The 22,244-nt window shown below is 44.4% G+C and overlaps 1 protein-coding gene across 3 annotated transcripts in view; it reads right to left on the bottom strand.

The window, feature by feature from the left end:
• The window catches only part of LOC138480861 (synaptotagmin-like protein 2), a 749,121-nt gene that overhangs the window by 466,735 nt on the left and 260,142 nt on the right, over positions 1–22,244 (bottom strand). The window contains exon 1 of one of the 3 annotated variants that reach the window (XM_069612636.1): positions 5,035–5,112. The exons of the other annotated variants lie outside the window; for them this stretch is intronic. The gene's annotated coding sequence lies outside the window, so the exon portion shown is untranslated. Of the gene's footprint in view, positions 1–5,034; positions 5,113–22,244 lie in introns of those variants that run through there. 3 annotated transcript variants of the gene reach the window in all.

Below are 22,244 nucleotides of genomic sequence, written 5' to 3'. Positions count from 1 at the left end.
GCAGCACTATTCTGGACAAGCTGGAGGGGGCGGAGAGAGGAAGAGGATAGGTTAAGGAAGAGGCTGTTGCAATAGTGAAGCCTAGAGAGTAGCTGTGCTCTCGAGACTTTGAGCTTCTGGGGAAAAAAATGGAAAGGAAGGATGCCTTTAAGGAGTTGGAGTTGAAAATAGACCTTCTTGCCAAGGTTGAAGATGTGAGGGAGGAAAGAAAGAGAGGAATCAAAGATGACTCCAGGGTTTCTGGCTTCAGTTGCAGGAGACGGTGGAGAGCCCATAGAGGGTGGCCAGAGTGGATGAAGGAAGGAGGGAGGAGGGATCAGGGGTCCGAATAGGAAGGATATCAGTCTTGCTGGCTTTGAGGCAGAGATCATTGGAGGCACACCAGGACTGGATAGCAGGCAGTCAGGAATGATGGAGGAAGAAGGGAGGGGGAGAATCAGAGGGAGGTTTGAAGATGAATTGGGTGTTATCTGCATAACACTGGAAGTGGGGGGTGGGAGTACAGATAAGGGGAGGAAGCAGAGCTAGTTAGACATTAAAGATCCAGGGTGAGAGGTTAGAGCCCTGGGGAAGGCTACAGGTACAGATAGAGTAGGAGAGGAGAAAGGGCCCAGGATGACGTGGGAGGGACGGTCAGTGAGGAAGGAGGTCAGCCGGTTCAATAACCGCTCCGAGATACCAAGGGTATCATTGAGCCTTTTTATGAGGATGGATGGTTGATCGTGTCAAATGCAGAGGACAGATCAAGTAAAATGAGGACAGCAGGAGAGTTTGTGTCAAGAGATGTGAGCAGTTCTTCACAGGTGTTCAGGAGAGCAGTTTCCGTGCAGTTTCCTGCTCGGAATCCAGATTGGTGGTCGTGTAGGTAACCAATGATCTCAATAATTGCAAACCATCCTGGAATGCTCAAATGTGCCAGATAATTTGCAATAAGAGTACATGATTTCACAAATTGCTAAATGTTTGCAGTTTTGTCCAAATTGATTTCTCCAAAAGGAGGCTGGGATTAAATAACTATACAGTGTACCTATGCAGTGGTTCAACCACAATTTTTGTTCCTGGCAGAGTCAGCTCAAGGTTTAGGTGTATATAGCCATTAGCACCCAAAGGTTAAAGTAAATTATTAAAAAAATCAGACGTACCTTCAGTCCTGCGTCGCTGCGTCACAGAGAGGAAGCCCATTTTTAGTGTTGACGACAGGAAGCAGTGTGCCACAGGAATTAAATTAAATTTTTCTATTTTATAATTAGTGTAAGCCTTTAGCACAGCGTGTGCTTAATCGTGAGTGCTAAAGGAGGCATTGGGAGGAGTGGAGAGCAACAAACGTACAGGACGAGGGGCGCACAACACTAGGGGAGCTTGGAACGTGTGCTTATACCAGAGAATACAACCTGCATTCCGAGCTCTCTGATTGGCTTGCACCCCGGCGCAGAGTGCTAATGAGGGGAATTTATACCTCCACCAGAACGCTGCTAAAAATCTGCTGGATGATTCACATCTGGCGACATTGCAATTCAATACTGCCGGAAGCATTCCTCTGAACTCTGAATACGGTCAATGGTAAATCCGGCGGTATTATAGAAATACTGGCAGATTTACTAAAACCACCGAACTCATAATCACCCCCAGGAAATGTTGCAATGTTTCCTCAGCCACTTTGCAACACATAGATAGATTTAAAGAAGAGTTCCAGGTCTTCAAAACAAAGGCCAAAGGCAATACACCCTGTCACATTTTATTTAAAGACTGTGAGCATACGAGGGTTCAATAAAGTCGAATGTCGATTGTTTTTCTTTAATTAGTAAATACGAACGAGCTAAAAAACTCCCACAACCTTTCACTATAAAATACTTTCTTCTTCTTCTTGTTCTTTTTGTTCTTCCTCTTCTTCGGGGAGTGGAGCTGGTGTGGACCTTGATGTTAAGGAGCGCCATTCCTTGAAGAGGAGGGTCTACACCTGCTCAATGTAGGCATTCTCGGCCAACTGACCTGCTGAGCTGTTCTTTCTTTTCAGGTTGTCCCATATTCTCGAGAACTCAAAAAACCTTTGATGGATTTATCTACTTGCCTAACTCAAGGGAGTGACAAAGCAGTCTCTAGGGTTAGGACTCCCTTATGCGCAGCCCTGCATTTTTCTAAATGTGAGCTCACCCGCAATCAGGTCCAAGCCATCAGAGGCGTTAGGGCAGCACCTGATTCGGTGCCCATAAAATGCAATTCTAGAAGCACCACGTTAAGGGCACATTTAGAAACGCCCAGTGCCCTTTTTTAAAAATGAGTTCACAGATGCTGTTAATTTGGGAATAGGGCAGTGACCTCATAACTCGGGGCCGTAAATTGAGGACTGAAATTCGGAAATATTTCCCTTTTTTGTGAAGTTATTTGCAGACATAAGAACCACCAAACAACACCGAGCCAGAGGCAATGTATGTTTTTCCATGTATCTGCCCCAGCCGCATTGATGTTGACGTTTTCCCAGGCGAGTGATGGAGCGTCCACCTCGAGGGATGTGATCTGCCCTGCTAAACCATTCATAGACAAACTGAATATTATTGGTGCCAAGACACATCTCTGCCTGACACCTTTCTGGATGGGGTGGGGGCTGAGGGGGTCCGTAGTTTCACCTTCTAGGTTCTATCTACTCTTCTCTAAATTGTTACTATACAGATCAGCGTTAGCTGATAGGAGTAGTAATGGAATGCTGTAGCTCAATAGGGGTTTTCTCGGTTCTCTTCTCAGTACCCTTTCCAAAGCTGTCTTCGCGTTTGTAAGAGCCAGGTACAGAAATGATTTCATTAAAACATCATATCGTTTGCATTAATAGCAACATTCTGAACCCCTTGTCTAACTTACTGACCACCTTTTGGAAGCCAGCTATTAGGTGGGTAGTTACAAGTTTCCAAAAGAGTTAGCGGGGCCCTACCGTAGCTTTTCTCCACCCGGTCCAGTAAGGTTATATATAGGGCCGTGATTAGCAGCACAGTCTTGCCTTCCACTGTTGAAGATCAGTAGTAACTCTACACTGTGCTACAAGGGAAGGATACGTCTTGTGTGTCCAACTGCATCGCAAATAATAGAAAGGTGTAGAGGGATCTCAGCCTGCGATATCTCCATAAGCTCTAGATCTAGCCGCTCTCCATCATGAAAGTTCTAATCCTCTCCCCATCTTGAAAGTTCTATCCTCTCTCCATCATGAAAGCTCTAGCCTCTCTCCATCATGAAAGCTCTAGCCTCTCTCCATCATGAAAGCTCTAGCCTCTCTCCATCATGAAAGCTCTAGCCTCTCCATCATGGAAGCTATAGCTCTCTCCATCATGAAAGCTATAGCCTCTCTCCGTCATGACAGCTCTATCCTCTCTCCATCATGACAGCTCTATCCTCTCTCCATCATGACAGCTCTATCCTCTCTCCAGCATGACAGCTCTATCCTCTCTCCACCATGAAAGCTCTATCCTCTCTCCACTCCACCATGACAGCTCTATCCTCTCTCCATCATGACAGCTCTATCCTCTCTCCATCATGGAAGCTCTAGCCTCTCTTCATCATGGAAGCTCCAGCCTCTCTCCATCATGGAAGCTCTAGCCTCTCTCCATCATGACAGCTCTATCCTCTCTCCACCATGAAAGCTCTATCCTCTCACCATCATGACAGCTCTATCCTCTCTCCACCATGAAAGCTCTAGCCTCTCTCCATCATGGAAGCTCTAGCCTCTCTCCATCATGACAGCTCTATTCTCTCTCCACCATAAAAGCTCTAGCCTCTCTCCATCATGGAAGCTCTAGCCTCTCTCCATCATGACAGCTCTATCCTCTCACCATCATGGAAGCTCTATCCTCTCTCCATCATGACAGCTCTATCCTCTCAGCTCTATCCTCTCTCCATCATGACAGCTCTATCCTCTCTCCATCATGACAGCTCTAGCCTCTCAGCTCTATCCTCTCTCCATCATGACAGCTCTATCCTCTCTCCACCATAAAAGCTCTAGCCTCTCTCCATCATGGAAGCTCTAGCCTCTCTCCATCATGACAGCTCTATCCTTTCTCCATCATGGAAGCTCTATCCTCTCTCCATCATGACAGCTCTATCCTCTCAGCTCTATCCTTTCTCCATCATGACAGCTCTATCCTCTCTCCACCATAAAAGCTCTAGCCTCTCTCCATCATGGAAGCTCTAGCCTCTCTCCATCATGACAGCTCTATCCTTTCTCCATCATGGAAGCTCTATCCTCTCTCCATCATGACAGCTCTATCCTCTCAGCTCTATCCTCTCTCCATCATGACAGCTCTATCCTCTCTCCATCATGACAGCTCTATCCTCTCTCCATCATGACAGCTCTAGCCTCTCTCCACCATGGAAGCTCTAGCCTCTCTCCACCATGGAAGCTCTAGCCTATCTCCACCATGGAAGCTCTAGCCTCTCTCCATCATGGAAGCTCTATCGGTAGAAATGCTATCTTTCCAAATGTTGCTGGGTGTCATGGAACACACACATACACGCACAGACATGCACACACACCACACATACACAAACACACACAACACACATATGGCACATGATGCCGCAGTCCTAAGGAACAGTCAGCTAACATGCACCATGGAAACACAAGGCTTAGCCAGAGCGTGGCTGCGGTCCCTGAATATTCCATGTTATCTTGGCATCTTGTGCGGAACTGGGAATTCTGGCAGAGCAATTAGTGAAGCAAAGGTTCCTTAACTGCCCATTTGTACATTCATAATGTACAGAAATGTTCTGGTTTTGTAAGTACAATATCGCACACTCCGACACACTTTCTGCTCATACCACCCTACACTTTCTTCATTACACAATCATGAGAGGCAAACACAAAAATGTGTGATAATAAATACAGCCACTACCACTGTGGACTTTCAATATGGCTAAAGAGAGTACACATTACAACAGCTAACAACATTACATCCTCAACCATAAACAGCAATGCTTAACATTGTTGCACTCATACACAAACTGGTCAATACACATGTGAAAATATGTGGACATTCTCTGAACTCATTTCACCTGCATCACATGGAAATCCTTCCTCTTACAGGAGATTGTGGACGTCTCCTGCATCCTTGGGCTTGATCTCTCTGTGTTAACGAGCAACTGTTCAGGAGGTACAGATGGCACATAGGAAGGAAAATGATACACTGCAATGAGCAAATGGACGGTTAAAGAATAGGTTGTATTATCTCTACAAGATGGCAGAGGGTGGCAACAGTGCAAACACTACATGGTGTGCAAATTCATGGTCTGATGCTGAATCTATATAAATATATATATATATACATATATATATATATATATATATATATATATATATATATATATGTATATATATATATATATAAACTGAAAATCTGTTGGTTTGTTTGTTTATTTGTTCCTCATATAATTTCACACCATTCCACCAACCTGTTAGGACCTTCCGGATGCCACTTATTACATTACATGTGGACATCCCACCCTGTTCCTCGGATTTCAGCCTCTGCACACATGAGACGGTTGCCTGGAAGCGGCAAAACATCAAGGTGGCCGTAGAAGGATTGGGCAAAGCTAATTTCAAGCATTTGGACATGAAGAACAGAATTTCAAGGCATCGAAAACAATGTTTCAATGCCCTAAAACGCACCGTTTCTGAAATACCTGTGCAACAATGCTCCGCTACATACTGCACCGTACAGGGTGAGGCAACATGTGGGGAGAGTGCTATGAAGGTCCCATCGTGCTGCAGCACACCAACTCTCGCCTCCTCTCCACGTCTGCTCCCAGATTGTCAACAATTGATGAGAGTCTGATTATGTATGTCTACAGAACCCGTGCGAAATACAGGCACTTTTTTGCTAGTATTCTATAATATGGAAATACACTGCTTTGTACCCATGCCTCCTGAGAAAGAGATAGGTGGCCTAGACTGTGATGAGGAGAACAAAGCCAATCATCTTGTCACATTGTTGGTGGGTGCCGATAGAACTGTGCTAAGGGGCAACACAGTACACACATTCTTTATTTAACCACTGACTGCAGGTGAGATTAATCTATTCCAATCACACCCTAACTACTTTCCTACCACAACACACTGCATGACTACACCCCATGATCATACACATCCCTAGTCCCTCCCTAATCAGAACATTACCTTCGCTCTTATTAAACTCAAATCCCCTACCCCTCTGAATCTCCCCGGCAGTCTCAATGCAATCCAGCTGACTTCCTAAACACAAAACCCTCCATGTCCAAAACCCAGTCCAAGACTGAGATCCTTCTTATTGGGACTCCTCCCCACTCCTTCCCTCCTACTCTTGGACCGCATTCCTTCGGACCCCCCCCGTACACTTGTGTGAGGCTAAAAATCTGGGAATCATCTTTGACTCCTCTCTCTCCTTCTCACCTCATATCGCTGACCTTGCCAAGAAGGCCCACTTTCAGATTCACCTCCTCAGAGGCATTCCCCCTTTCCTCACCTTCACCCAGAAGCTCAATGGCTCCAGAGCTCTGGTTCTCTCCAGGCTGGATAATTGCAACAGCCTCTTCCTAACCTTCCTCTTTCCACCCTCCGCCCTCTTCAACTAATCCAGAATAGGACTGCAAGACGTATTCTTGGCCTCAAGCCCAGGGACCACATCTCTCCAGCCCTAAAATCTCCACACTGGCTCCCGTTGTTCGCAAGGATATAATTCAGGACCTTCTGCATTATCCACATGGCTTTCTGTGGCCTGGGATCCTGCTACATCCAACTCTCTCTCCCTAAATAGGTCTCTGCTAGAGTCCTCTGGTCCTCTAGCTACAACTCTCTGCATATCAGACGTTTCTCCAAACAGGATTCTGCCTCTGGAACGGCCTCCATGCCTCTCTATATGACTTGAGCCAGACATCCTTATGTTTCTAAAGATTCTCAAGACCTTCCTTTTCTCCTCCTCCTTCCCTCTCCCCCTACCTTGCTAAACTCCTCCTGCCATGGTGACTGGTGTGCCTGTGTCCCCTATGAGTGTTACCGGGGCCACACCTTCCTTCAACCAGTCTTTCCCCTCACCCCTTACCAGCACTTGCCCTCGGGCTTGCTTCCCTGACTAGCCTACTGAGGATGGTCCTTCCGTGTCCTCGCACTATTTTTCTCCACATCTGCTTCCCATGGGACTTGCCCTATCCGGCTCCCACAAGCATTTGCCCAGCCCCTGGGCCCCGTCCCTCCTGCACTTCTCCCTCTTCTCCCTCTCCCTATCCCATCCCTGTGCCCTGACTTCCCCCTCCCCCGGCACTTCCTGTTACTGCACTTGCACGATCCGAATGTTACAAGGCCTAGTAGGACCCTTAATGTTGTTTTCTCCCATGTACCGCCGCCTCTTTTGACTTGTGGTGCTTGGAAATATTTTTGCTGTATAGGCGCAATACAAATGTTAAATAAATCCTAACTCCTCCCTAACCTCACCATTCCCCATATCCAATCTGACATCTAATGCAATACCTTCTGAACCTTAACATTGTTCTAATCTGACCATATCCATTCTGAAACATAGCATCCCTCAAGTCCAATGCCACCGCTAGGCTAGACACTGGATTTATATAGTGCAATCCTGCACTCTCCCTAATCACATCACTGACAGTGTCCCATGCATAGTCCATTGCTACACCTTATATAACTGCAACATTCCCTAAGTCTGTTCCTCACACCTTACATTTACTCTATACAGATAAGAGAGTTCTGGGGGACTGTGGCTATGCTGACAGGGTGAAACATCACTCAGTGTGCACTGGTATTGTTAAGATGACTGGAGATAGGATGACGGGGAAATAGGGGTGGGTTTACCGGGCCATCCACAGTATATGGCCTTTTTCTTAAAGAGCAGCTCATGTCTTTGCAGGATCCTGGGTTAAGGCAGAATGAGACTGGGCCTGTTGCTCAATGGAGGCCCAAATCAGCTGTCTTATATTTTTGTCTGATGCAGCTACAAGATTGAGAACTTATGCCACAGTAGGGAAGGAGTCTGCATATACCTAGTTGAAGGACTGAACATCATAACGAGTCACAAAGGCTTACACATGTGCCTCATAGCTCTCTTGGTATCTTGGATGGCATTTAGCTGAGCTGGGCTCTGAGAGGCAGAGGTCAAGATAAGTGCCGGCTTAAATGGCAGTAGTGAAGTGGCATGATGAGAACGGTCAGAGAGCCTTTTCGATTGATACTTCTTCGACTGCCTTAGCGCTTGATTTGGCTCTGTTGCTTAGTAAGCATTCGGAGCTGCCTACTTCTCAGTTGCCTATGAGAGAGGTCCCTCCGACATTTGTCCCGAAAGTTGAGATTGCGGCCGATACTGCGCGAGGAATACTTGCGGTGGACATCCCTGCACATTACGTATCGCAGTTTGTTCACTTCCCGTTTTCAAGACAGGAAGTGAACACCCTAAAGCAATCTATTCCCGATGTAAGAAAGAATCCAACCGGGTTCTATAAAGAAATAGAGTCGGTCTTACATTCATCGGTATTCACCTTAAGTGATATTGATTTATTATTTCCCGTACTCCTGCCAGTTGATTTATGGAAACAGATTAGGACTGTAGATGATGTACCTGGGTTAGGAGATACATGGGATAACATGGTTAGGCTAGATAAAGACCAGCTGGCGAGCGACCGCCTCAAGTGATATTAACCTTGCCTGGTAGGATTATTGTAAAATTGAAAACTATAGTTCCTGAAAAAAGAATCATTTGGGACAAGCTTACAGCCTGTGTCCAAGGAATGTCTGAGGGTGCTACCGATTTCTTTAATCGGTTTGAACAGGTATTTTCAGATTTCAGTGGACAAGACCTAGGCACAGAGTCAGGGAAAAAGCTGTTTGTCGACAAATGTGTACGTGGATTGCTGCCTGACATCTAGTTACAGATTATGTCTTCCGAAAGCACTTGGCAGGCAAAGTCTCAATCAGAAGTACTGCATATGGCTCAGTACTATGAAAATCGTGTGAAGAATGAAAAGGAAAAACTTGAGAAAAAAAAGGGTGACCTGAAAACAAAAGTCCTATTACAACAGATTGTTAGAAACCCTAGAGGGGGTAATCAATTTAGAGGTCAGTACATTTCACAGGGAAGTACGCCCCTGGCTCTGGTAACCAATAGCCTATTGTCGACAGGAAGGCCACTGGCGCGCACAATGTCCGACCTTGCAGCAAAGGTCATTTGGGAACATGGCTAGACGATCCAGAGGTCGCCCAGGTGCAGGGGTCCCTGGCACAGGTCAGTTTGCACCAGAATCACAGCAACCTCCTTCACAGGATAAGCAAGTTTCAAATGTGGATAATAGAAACATTTTTGATCACCCTTCTGCTGCGTACCTCTCTGAAGAGCTTCCTTTTGACAATATTCGGTTTCGCTAAGATTGACCGAAGCAGGATATGGAACCGACGCCTATTTCTGTTCATCAGAAAGGCCCCTACATTGAGATGGCGGTGGGAAATAGGAAGCATCTATTTTTAGTAGATACGGGAGCACAGAAATGTTCCATTGACCATTCACGGGTTCCGAATATTCCCCTGTCAGGGCAGTTCAACATTTCCATAAGGTTTTCAGGCACACCTCTAGTTCGGTCTCTTTGCCGGTACCGATAACACTGGGTCCCTTCACGGAGCAGTGTCCATTTCTACTTACCACAAACTGTGGGGAGAACTTGCTGGGGTTAAATTTGTTGAAGGAATTGCATGCAGTAATACATTGTTCTCCGGACGGAGTTCGGTTAACAATTTCACCTCAGCAATCACTCGCCTCTCAGTTTTTGACTCGACCTTTACCGCCAGAATTCAGTAATGTTCCGGAATGCTTATGGGCAATTGATGATAATGATGTGGGCATTCTTCAAATTGAACCTGTTAAAATTATTCTGAAACATGGAGTAAAATTGCCTCGCATCCCGCAATATAAGATCTCAGTTGAAGGTTGAACAGGCTTTGAAATGTATAGTCTCTGATTTTGTACATCGTGGAGTAATTGAGGAAATTACGGGTAGCTTGTGTAACAGCCCCATTTTGCCAGTATACAAAAAAGGTGATAATGCGATTCCCTTTCGGTTTATAATTGATTCACGTGCTATTAACAAAATTGTGGCTCCTCAATTTCCTATTGTACCTGATGTTACAACGATACTAACCATGATTCCGGCTTCTGCCACTCATTTTAGCGTTGTTAACCTCAAAAATGCGTTTTTCAGTATTCCCATACACAAGGATAGTAGGTATTTGTTTGCATTTACCCTAGGTGGACGCTCATTTACATACACTCGTGCACCACAAGGGTACACTGAGAGTCCAAGTATTTATAGTAGGGCATTAAAAGAGCAGCTCGATACTCTTGAGTTGCCTACTACTTGCACGTTACTACAGTGTGTAGATGATCTCCTCTTGGCTGTTGATTCTGAGAGTAGCTGTAAAGAAGGCACCGTGTTGTTGCTTTGTCATCTAGCGAAACATGGCCACAAAGCTTCACTTAAAAAATTCCAATATTGTTGTCAGGAGGTCGCTTATTTATGCTATCTCCTGTCAAAGGAGGGAAGACGGTTGACACCTGAACGAATAAAGACTATTTCTGGCATGTCTGTCCCAAATACACAGAAGGAAGTTAGAGCCCTGATAGGTATGGCTACTTCCTGTAGATTGTGGATCCCTAACTTTTCGTTAACGATTAAACCAATGCTGGCTTTGACAAAGAGGGGCATTTCTTTGCCATTGCCATGGACTTTGGAGCACCAGACAGCATTTGAATTGCTCAAATCCGCGCTGTGTTGAGCACCGGTTTTAGGAACTCCGAATTATGACAAGGCCTTTGTGTTGTATGTGCGTGATGGATGTGCTTTGGCTGTGTTAACGGAGGAGCATGGAGGGAAGAATAGGCCGTGCGGCTAATTCTCATCCGCCCTTGATCCTGTTGCATGCGCTTTGCCGAGATGTTTGAGAGCTGTTGCTGCTGCTGCTGCGTCTGTAAAACAGAGTGAGGGAATGGTCCTGGGTCATGCGTTAACCCTAATGGTACCTCACTCTGTAGATATTTTATTGAATAGAACTCAAACGCAACACCTCACTTCCGCACGATTGACAAGATATGAACTGATCTTGTTTGCTCCCCACATTCAAATTCAGAGGTGTTGCGTATTAAATCCGGCTGAACTTTTACCTGTCCCGCAAGATACTGTTGATGGTGACGAAACGTCACACGATTGCCTTTATGCGACAGAACAAGAGACTAAAGGTAGAATCGATCTGAAAGACACGCCTTTGAATAGCCCACAAGGAGAGCTATTTTGTGATGGCTCTTGTTTTAAACTGCCGAATGGTAAATCCACGGCTGCTTATGCCGTTACTAATTTAAGCATGATTGTGGAAACCAAAAGAATTATGCATAATTCCGCGCAGGCCGCAGAAATTATAGCGTTAACTTGAGCTTGTGAACTTTATGAAGGGCTTACAGCAAATATATATACCGATAGTCAGTATGCTTTTGTGGTGGTTCACAACTTCGGAAAGAACGAGGTTTCTTGACCTCGCATGGCACGAAAATTCAGCATGGCACTTTAATAGTGCGATTACTTTCAGCGCTCGCACTCCCTGTTCAGTTAGCTATTATAAAATAAGCAGCACATCAAAAAGTTACAGATGATATAGGAAAGGGGAATGCTTTCGCTGATCAGATAGCTAAGCAAACTGCCACTGATTTTAGTTCAGAAATGTATGCTGTAAGAGAAATTGTAAATATTTTCACTTTTGGTAAAAGTATCGATTCTGTAAAAGACATTCAAGCAGATGCTACTATAGAGGAAACTAAGAGATGGGTCGAGGGTGCAGGAAGACTGGATGAGGATGGGTGTTGGGTGGATAATGTTGAAGGAAAATGGTTACTCCCTGACGCCTACATTACAATGATGGTTATTATGGCTCATGGTCAGACACATGTCTGTGCGTGTAAATTGACTAAAATGCTACACAGTGTATGGGCCAATGATAAGATTTTCAAAACTGCGGAGCGCTTTGTCCAAGGGTGCATGGTCTGCTTGCAGCATAATGTAGGAAAAGGTACCTCGACTCCTAGAGGAAGTTTCGCTCCACCTTCTGCTCCGTTTGAGGTTATTAATTTTGATTTTATTGAAATGGAACGTTGCAATAATCTTAAATATGTGTTGGTTGTTATTTGTGCTTTTAGTAACTGGGTTGAGGCCTACCCTGTTAGAGATGCAATGGCCATAACCACGGCAAAAACTCTGTTGAAAGAGTTTTTTCCTAGGTTCGGGCTGCCGAGAGTCATCTGGTCAGATAATGGGCCACACTTTATCGCTGCTGTAATCCTACAAATATGCAAAGGATTACAAATTGATAAACAGTTCCATTCGGCCAGACATGCCCAAAGTGTCGGATTAGTGGAAAGGCATAACGGCATTATAAAGCACAAGCTCGCTAAGACGTGTGCTGGCACCAAGTTAAAATGGCCGGACGCCTTACCGATTGTGTTGCTGTCGATGAGAACAACCCCTCAAACTAAGACTGGGCTCTCTCCCTTTGAGGTGGTAATGGGGAGACCTGCTAATATTTGGGGTATGCCAAAAAGTAGCTCGTTGCGGGATATAGAGAATGTGCTTCTTTCAGATTACTGTAACCAGTTGACTAAAAATCTGTTTTCAATTTATTACCAGGTGCGAGAGGCATTACCTGTATGTTATGAGGGTCCTGGTCACAGTCTACGACCGGGGAACTGGATCCTCACGAAAGTTTTTGAGAGGTCGTCTTGCCTTGCACCTCGGTGGAGGGGTCCCTCCCAAGTCCTGCTAGTCACCCAGACTGATGTGCGGGTAGTGGGTCGTAAGAACTGGATCCATGCAACGCACACCAAATGGATCCCGCAGCCCATGCCATACAATACAGAAGACACAGAATCCCTTCCCACTGCTGTAACCAACGTGCCTGAAATCCTTTTCTGATCCCATTTCCGTTCACTCGCCACCTCCAGTGGGAAGTGAGGACACTTTGCTTTCTGATCCTTCAGCACCAGAAATTGTGAAATATAATTTACGTCCAAGGAAATAGACGTACAGCACGGTTTGACTGTGCGATTGAGGAAATCATTTGAGGGCTTGCCTTTTGGCCGACTGTACGGAAGGATTCTGTTGGCTAAGGGTTGTGGAAAAGACATTAAGAAGATGCGCGGGATAAGGGGATAGGTTGGTATATTCATCCTTTACCTTTGACAACTGCTTGTTATGCTTCTCTTAGAGCACTATTCTTTGGCCGATGGAATGACATCATCTCAGGGAACTTTGATGGTACAAATTTGAATAGTTTGGAAAAACGTGTTTTGATGCCCCTGGGATGCTCGCTTTTTGCAAATAGGAGTAAACCAAACGTTGCTTCTGTTAGGCCCTCTGATAGTTTGTCTCGTCCTTTTCAGTCTTTGATCTCTTCCAAAATGGCTCCTATAGGCAATAAGGATGCCACGCCTCCATCTTATTCTGTTAATTATAGCCCCGATTCAGTATCCTTCTGCATACAGAGGAATGGAACACCGTCAATGGGTAATTTTAGAAAATGCGCCAACATTGCGGATTTGACTAGTGAGAACAGACCTCTGTACGTGGGCGAATCTGTCTATTTTGTTTGCGGTAATGTGGCATTTCCATGGTTGCCCAGGGATTGGCAAGGAACCTGCTATTTAGGGATTCTATTACCTGGGGTATTTATTGCCAGTACTGCAGAAATTTTGAAAACTCGTCCACGACGAGGTGTGAAAGGGGATACTCCAGCACAAACTCTAGGAGACATCATGAAACCCTTTGTGCCATTTTTTGGGCAAATTACGAATTCAGAAGATATCAGGGGACTAGTGAGAGTGTTGGAGAGAACCATCAACCGGACCACTGACATACTCTATAATATGACGTTAGAACAGAAAGCGATAAGATTAAAGGTTCTTCAGAACTGGATGGCATTAGATGTCATTCTGGCTGAGCGTGGAGGAGTATGTAAATTAGTGGGGTCCGCTTGCTTTGTTTACTTAACAGACTCCTCTCCAACGATCTTTAGGGCTATCCAAAATCTACATGTTCTTAGTTCAGAAGTGCATGTTCCTGAGGGAAACTGGGAACTTAGTGCATGGTTTTGGGACCTTCTACGGATGTGGGGATGGAAGTTGTTTTCAGCGCTGCTGATTACCTTGGGAAGTTTTCTGTTCCTTTGTTGTTGTATACAGTATCTCCCTGGTATATGTTCGGTATTAGGGGGGTGTTGCACGCAAGCAACAAGTGTATTAGGGCATAAAATATGCGCCCCAGATAAGGTTTCCAAGGAGTATGTGTTGAAAGAAACTCTAGTATCTGATATAATGGCAATAGATATGTCTGACAATGATTCGGGTGTATAGACGTTGAAATGTGGAGTTAATCGCAAAATGATTGAAGGTGGTTTAGCGCTTGGCATAGGCCAAAAGGAGGGCTTGTTAGAACTGATATAATATTGTTTCGTCCTCATTGTATATGTTGGCTTATGCCCAGTCGAGGAAATCCGTATTACAAGGTCGTGACTTTGAGTGAATCAAGCCTCCATTTTAGGTTAGAGCTGCCATTTTTAGTTTATTGTACAAAGTCACCCTTTGGCCTAAAATGGCCGTCTTGTGTTCTCTTGTTCTTGCTTTAACCTCTTCAACCTCCGGAGGAGAGTTAATGTCCAACCTGCCTTCAGGCTACATGTTAGGGTCATGTAGACCTTGTCCTTTGTTGACCTCGGTTTCAGGGGATTACTTGAATTGGCGATGTTAACCTACAAGTATACAAGAACAATAACGCTATCTAAATACGACATGCGAAACATTTGTTTGGTCTGTATTAAAGCAATGTGTAAAGAGTGTAAAGTTAAACTTAGAGAATAATAGTGTTTGTTAGTAAATGTATTAAAAAGTAAACCGCATGCACGAGATATGTAAATTAGAAACGAACCTGGCGTGTCCAGTACATGATTAACTTGAAAGAGGCTGGACATCGTTATAACGAAAATGTATAAATACGCCGATGTCCAGCTAGCAAATCCTGTTTACTGCTCACATTGAACCCTGCTGGTGGTCTCTGTGATGTATTGACGGCCAAACAAGCTATTTGTGTACTTTGTTTTGTAACTGTTCAGTTTTGCAATAAAGATTCTGGGAATCTTTACAAGCCCATGTCGGTGTATTTCTCTTTGTATGGTGTAAAAGCCTTAATATTGTATTTTCTGATTCCACATGCATATATACCGCGTTAAGATTAAATATGGAGGTTAGCATTTATATTGCATTTGGTTGAAATGTGGAGGTTAGCATTTTCATCGCATTTAGATGAAATGTGGAGGTTAGCATATGTATTGCACTTAGATGAATTAGACAGGTTAGCATATGCACCACATTTAGATGAAATGTGAGGGTTAGCATATGTACTGCACTTAGAAGAATTAGGCAGGTGAGCCTATGTACTCCATCTAAATGTGGAGGTTATATATATATTGCATTTTGATGAAATGTGGAGGTCATCATTTATATTGCATTTAGTTGAAATGTGGGGGTTAGCCTACAGTATCTAGATGAAATGTGGAGGTTAACCTATGTATTGTACTTCGAAGAACTGTGAAGGCTAGCCTATGTATGGCACTTAGAAGAATTTGGCTGGTTAGCATGTGTATCGCATTTAGATGAAATGTGGAGGTTAGCATATGTATCACATTCAGTGGGAATGTGAAGGTTAGCCTAGGTATTGCACTTAGAAGAACTGCAAAGGGTATCCTATGTACTGCACTTAGAAGAATTGGGCAGGTTAACATATGTATCGCATTTAGATGAAATGTGGAGGTTGGCATATGTATCGCATTTAGATGAAATGTGGAAGTTAGCATTTATATTACATTTGGTTTAGATGTAGAGGTTAGTCTAGCGCATCTAGATGGAATGTGGAAGTTAGCCTATGCATTGCACTTAGCCGAACTCTGAAGGGTAGCCTATGTACTGCACTTAGAAGAATCAGGCAGGTTAGCCTATGTACCACATCTAGATGAAATGTGTGCAATAGCATGTATATCACTTTTAGATGAAATATGGAAGTTAGCCTATGAATTGCACTTAGACGAACTCTGAAGGGTAGCCTATGTACTGCACTTAGAAGAATCAGGCAGGTTAGCCTATGTACCACATCTAGAGGAAATATGTAGAATAGCATGTATATCACTTTTAGATGAAATATGGAAGTTAGCCTATGCATTGCACTTAGAAGAATTGTGAAGGGTAACTGATGTACTGCACTAAGAAGAATTTGACAGGTTAGCATATGTACGCATTTAAATGAAATGTGAGGGTTAACATATGTATCACATTCAGATGAAATGTGGAGGTTAGCATTTATATTACATTTAGTTGAGATGTGGAGGTTAGTCTAGCATATCTAGATGAAATGTGAAGTTAGCCTAAGCATTGCACTTAGAAGAATTGTGCAGGTTAGCCTGGGTACCACATCTAGATGAAATGTGGAGGTTAGCATGTATGTTGCATTTGGATGAAATGTGGAAGTCAGACTATGCATTGCACTTAGAGGAATTGCAAAGGGTACCCTATGTACTGCACATAGAAGAATTGGGCAGGTTAGCATAAATATCGCATTTAGATGAAATGTGGAGGTTATCATATGTATCACATTTAGTTGAATGAGGAGGTTAGCTTACGTATCACATTTAGATGAAATTTGAAGTCTAGCATATGCATTACGCTTAGGAAAACTGTGCAGGGTAGCCTATGTACTGCATGTAGAAGATGTGTGCAGGTAAGCCTACATACTGCCTCTGGAAGAACTGGGAGGGTCTGCCTGCGTGTTCAACTTGGATGAATTGTGCAGGTTAGCCTATGTATTGCATCTAGAAGGAATGTTCAGCTCAGCCTGTACATTGTACCTAGATACACCGTGTCCTCTACTGCTCTTGATGAAGCTTGAAGGCAAGCCATTGTGTTACACTCGCAAAATGATAGCCATGTACTGTACATAAAACCTGGTGAAGCTATCATAGGCGTAGCACACTATACATCTAGGAGAATAGCAAACACACCACACTTAGATGAAACACAAAGACAGCCAATCTGTTGCACTTGGAGGATTTTGAGGGGAGCCAATGGGTTGCATTTTTTACAAGTAACTCTGGAACTTCCTAACACTCAGCATATCTACCACCCATTACATAACTAACTTGACCCAAACCTCTGACACAAGACACCAAAACTACTAACACTCTTCCATCTCTCCAAAACACCCACCAACACACCTAAAAACACCTGCATACAACATACAAACGCCAATCCACCAAAATCATACTAGCACACAGTGACCGATTTTTTCTAACTGAAGCTAGCAATAGCACATCAAAGCTCTCTTGCACTTTCCCTCTCTTCTCCATTAACCTTCCCAGCCCCCTTCCTTTCCAGATCCGCTAGAGTGCCTGGAGACCGTGAAAAATGGTGGTGAGTGTGGTACAAATCCTAATAACATAACATAACATAACATTTGATCTCCCCTTCTGTAAGGGCTTGGAAGTGTAAGAAAAATAGTCTGTATGGTTGCCCAGTGCAATGGCAGAGGTTAAGATTAAGTTGAAACCTTCCAGCCATCACTTCTTGTGTTTTGTATTGAACATTGCAAGAGACACATTTGACCCTTGCAAGGGTGCTGAGGCAATTCTCTGGCAAAGGAAACATTTTGGCATTCACAGAAGAGGGTATCCTGGGTGTTCCTTCAATATGATTACCAGAAAGGATAATTCTTAGATAAAAGAGGTATAGGCTTTAGCAGAGGAAGAACGTTGGGGAAAGGGTACGAAAGCAGGAGGTACAGCAAGTGGGACATCATGTGTAACGAGTAACAAAGGAACCCATAAGGAGAGCTGTGGTCCTACCAGTGTTCTGCTGAAAGAAGGAATGTCTGAGGGGTTTCAGACCAATTCCAGAATCATGCTTACACAATTGCCTTGGAATATAGGAGAGGTTGGTCTTTGGCAGGGGTCTGCAACCTGCTACTTTCCAGATGCTTTGGACTATGGCTCCATGATCATTCACCCCTGACTTTTCTGGTTAGGGTCGATGGGAATTCTTGTTCAAAACTTATGAAGAGCCAAAGGTTGCTGACGTCTGGTTTATGGGCACTGTTAGGGAAGGGTGATTGGTATTGAGAGACCACCGTTTAGCATGAAGGTTTATGTATGAGGTTGTTAACAATTCTATTCTGCGTGGTAGAGGCATTAGCTGAACAGGACCTGTACAATATGAACATGATATATAGCTTTCATGCCCTGCCAGGATGGGGGACATGGCCGGTAATGACCTGCCAGCCTGAGCTAAGGTAGGCCAGATCAAAAAGTGGGCCTCATCTTGGGCTGTGAGTCGTTACCGCCCTTGTCCACCCGACTGGCAGGCATGAAAGCTATTTGCATCCCGGGGTTCGTCTGGGGTGTGAATAGCTTTATATTTATTCATCAGCAGATCTGCTCTGCTTGCACAGCTGATCTCCCGATGAAAAATGAAAAAGAAAAAAAAAGATGGCTGCCGTCATATGGAAAAGGGACTATGTCCCTTTTCCATGTTTATGGCAGCCAGACAGGTGGAGCTCTGGGCCAGGAGCGCAATGCTCTGGTCCCACAGGTAAGTGGAGGGGGTGGGGAGGGGAAATCGGATCATTTGGGGTGGAGGGGCAACAGGGATATGCTCCCTGTTGGCTCCCTACATTGGAAAAAAGGGGAATAAAAGTGCCACCCGGGCACCGGGCCTTGGGGGGTTGGAACAGCAGGTGGGGATTGTGTATTCTCTGCCTCTGTTCCAAGCCACCTGCTTAGCTGAGTGCCATTCAACGGGTGCAAATTGCCTGTATAGCCTTCTTTGGTCCCTTTAACTCCCTGATTGCTGGGAGAAGAGAAGGGACAGAAGGTTTGGAGAGATTCAGCCATGCTTTAAAAAGGAGCGCATTGATGTTCTCAAACAAAAGGCAGAAGCAAACAGGAAAAAAGGTCTTGTTCTAAGTTGTATAGTTAACATTGTTGTTGGTCAAAATGTGATGAAGAGGGGCAAGGTAGGGATGCAGCAAGAGAGAATTGCACTCTGCTGTGTCGCTTTGTACAAATGACACAAGGTGTTTACTTCATCACAACAATTTCCTGGCATGTGTCCTGTCAGAAAGTAGGTTAACCTATGCAGAGACATTTGTATTATACCAGCAGAGGGTTTACTACTCCAATTAAGTCAATAACAAAGTTTGATGGCAACGCTTGAATAAAAGAAGCTCAAAGAGTTCCCACGTGGATGTGTTTTGGGCGCGGAGGACGCAGGAACTGGGTGGGAATGGCCATAGGGATTAGCATGGCCATTGCAGTCATGGGTGGGCAAATAGCCAAACAACACCTACAAGCGTTGTGTCCCTCCTCATATGCCATTTCTCCCTCCCTGTATTGTAATGCAATAGTTTTGGCTACTAGGTGTCATGAAAGTGCCACCTAACAACCTAAACTAAAAAAGAGAGAAGGCAAAGGTGAAAAGGCGGTCGCCGCACTATAGATAAGTTGAGTATGGAGATACATAGGAAAAATGATAAATGAATTGCTAACTTTTGACTCGCATGACAGATTTGCCTGAAATGTTGCAACCAGAAAGTTTGAAGCTGCCCCAACTCCCCCACACCCTCCCTCACCTCCGTCCCAGACTGGACATTTTTGGAAAGGTCTGTTCAAAATTTAAAAAGTTATGAAGAAAGTCAAAAAACACTTTCAACCTTGTCCCCATTCATATTTTCCCATTGGGGGAGGGGGAAGGAATCCAGTAGCTTTTAAAATATTTAACAGGGAAAAGGGTGCCACCTTCTGCTAAAATTGTAGCTATATCTCCCATGGCGCTGTGCAACAACAAGGATGACAGGCTTTTCAGAAATGAAAAAGCAGCTATTTCCCCCAAAATTCTATTGCTAATAACTTTTGACTTGCTGAATGGATTTGGATGAAATTTTCGAAAACAAAGAGTTTGTAAAGGCATGCCCCCAAACTGCAAACTTTGGGAAGAAAACATTGTAAAATGTAAAAGCTATTAAGAAAACAAAATAACACAGTTTCACACTTTTTACACTGATTCATTTTCCCATCAAAAAAAGTGCAGTTTTTGAACAGCTGTAGCGTGAAAACCTCTGGGCAGGTTTGGATCAAATAATAAACAACTTGGGCACAACACATTGACTTACATTTCTTGACTTGTTTGGGGTAAACATTGAGTCGTTGTTAAAATATATGACAGAGAAGGGGATCCCCCTGCTCTTTAAAACCTTTATTTTGGCCTTGGAGCTTTTTGCAGCAGGGAGGCTGACCGAGGCTAATATATTTTGAGTTGCTGGATGGTCTGGATGAAATATTCCAACAAACAGTTTGCCAAGAGCCCCACTGAACTGGGAAATGAGGGAACAATTTGTTAAAAAATGAAAAAGTGATTGAGAAAACATAAACGTGCTGCTTTGCACATTGTTTTTATGTATTGTGAGCCTTGTTACCCCACCAATCAGGTTCTCAGATTGTGGGCTGAATACCACAATCCAAGCACGCTTTCCACGCAACATGATGGATGCTCACCCTGCCATCTTCCCCTTACCCTACCCTTCCCCTCGCGCTCGCTTTCCCTCGGTCACCATTCCCTCCTCTCACCATCCCCGCAATCCCCATTCACCTTATTGATTTGGAGGCAGCACAACGACTGCCACCACTCCAGCCACCCTAGCTGACATGGAAAAGGAAGGGAGGCTCCACTTTGTGCCCCATCTACCAGCTCTATGGTGGCCATCTGTTAGGAAATATTTCACTTAGGTGCAATTTTTCCTCCATTTATGGAACCCCACACTTTCTCCTTTTGTTTGGCTATCCTAACCTGACTTTTTCCAGTGGAGCCCAGCCTTCAGCTGCGCTCCTCTGGGCTTTTGCTCCTATGTTATGGGGAAACTGGCACGTCCTTCAGACTGTCAATACTGGGAAACAATGTTTCCCTTAGTCTTTGACTATGTTGCCATTTCGTGGTAACTTTTTATCTATTTGCCAAGTAACTTACAGTACCATGCATAGGGGTGTGTTTCTTTTATGGCCCAAGATACCCTATAAGGAATTTGTGGTGATTGTACACGTGTGCCTAGGATGAACTGGTGGCAGCAGTTTACTTTTGCAGTATCTTAATTCTTTTAAAAAATGTCATAGTACTAGCTCCTCTGGGTCGTGATTTAAGAGAGTATGCGTTGATTTGCGGTCCCTGTGTAGCCCTGGTGTTGTAGGTCCATGCCTGCCTGCGCCCCTGTGCCATGAGACATGCTGCACTGGAACTGTCCTCTTTTCTTCACTGAGAGCTGAGATAAGGCTACTGTCCCACCACAGATGATTGTCCCATCCCACAGCTGCCGAGAGCTGAGAGCTGTAGCGGCGTGCAACTGCAGGGGTTGAACCTGCAAGCGACCTGGCCTAGACTGGCAAAGTGTGGGCCGGACTGTTTTAAGGGTCGGTGAGTAGTGCATCTCTCACCGGTAGCCCCCTGGCACAGCCATTGTTCTTTACGCACGAGAATCTCTAAAAAGATAGTCACCTTAGCTGGGCTACCCTGCGCTCCCTAGCTATTCCTGAAACTCAAAACTCGCTCTGCCTGCAAGGGTAGACCATCCTCGAATAGAGGGAGTCTGTTCTTTATCACCTCAAGCCCCCTCCTGAACTGCTACAGCACCCTTAAAATGCCCCACTTTCTCTCATTACGCACGACTGCACGTTTTCAATGCACTACTGTACTTTTGAGCACAAGGCTCCCCACTTCCTCAGGCTTGACTGCTTAAGTTAGGGATCGATTCTGAAGAAGTGCCTAATGCTATATTTGTGTTAACCTACCCTTCTGTTGCAGGTTGGGGCTGTGTTTTCCCCTTTACTGCATTAGGCAAAACATTAACTGTATATATTTTAAATAGTGAAAGGCGTGTGGTAACTGTTTTATATTACTGTGGTTTATTTTTGTTTAATTATTAAGGCCTATAATACATGTAAATGTATTTTTTTATATATACTTGTCTAAGTGTATCTCTCTGGAGTTTTACTGTGTATGCTTATTGTGGACTTCCGATCACTCTCACCCCTCCTGAGATTTAGTCTTGACAGCCTGCCAAGCTACCGTGATTAGGCTGGCTTGTCTAGAAAGTTCCCCTGCTCTACTAAA

Source organism: Ambystoma mexicanum, chromosome 5p, assembly GCF_040938575.1.
Source record: "Ambystoma mexicanum isolate Mex_15411 chromosome 5p, UKY_AmexF1_1, whole genome shotgun sequence".
NCBI lineage: Eukaryota > Metazoa > Chordata > Amphibia > Caudata > Ambystomatidae > Ambystoma > Ambystoma mexicanum.
This window is presented reverse-complemented; position numbering and strand designations above follow the sequence as displayed.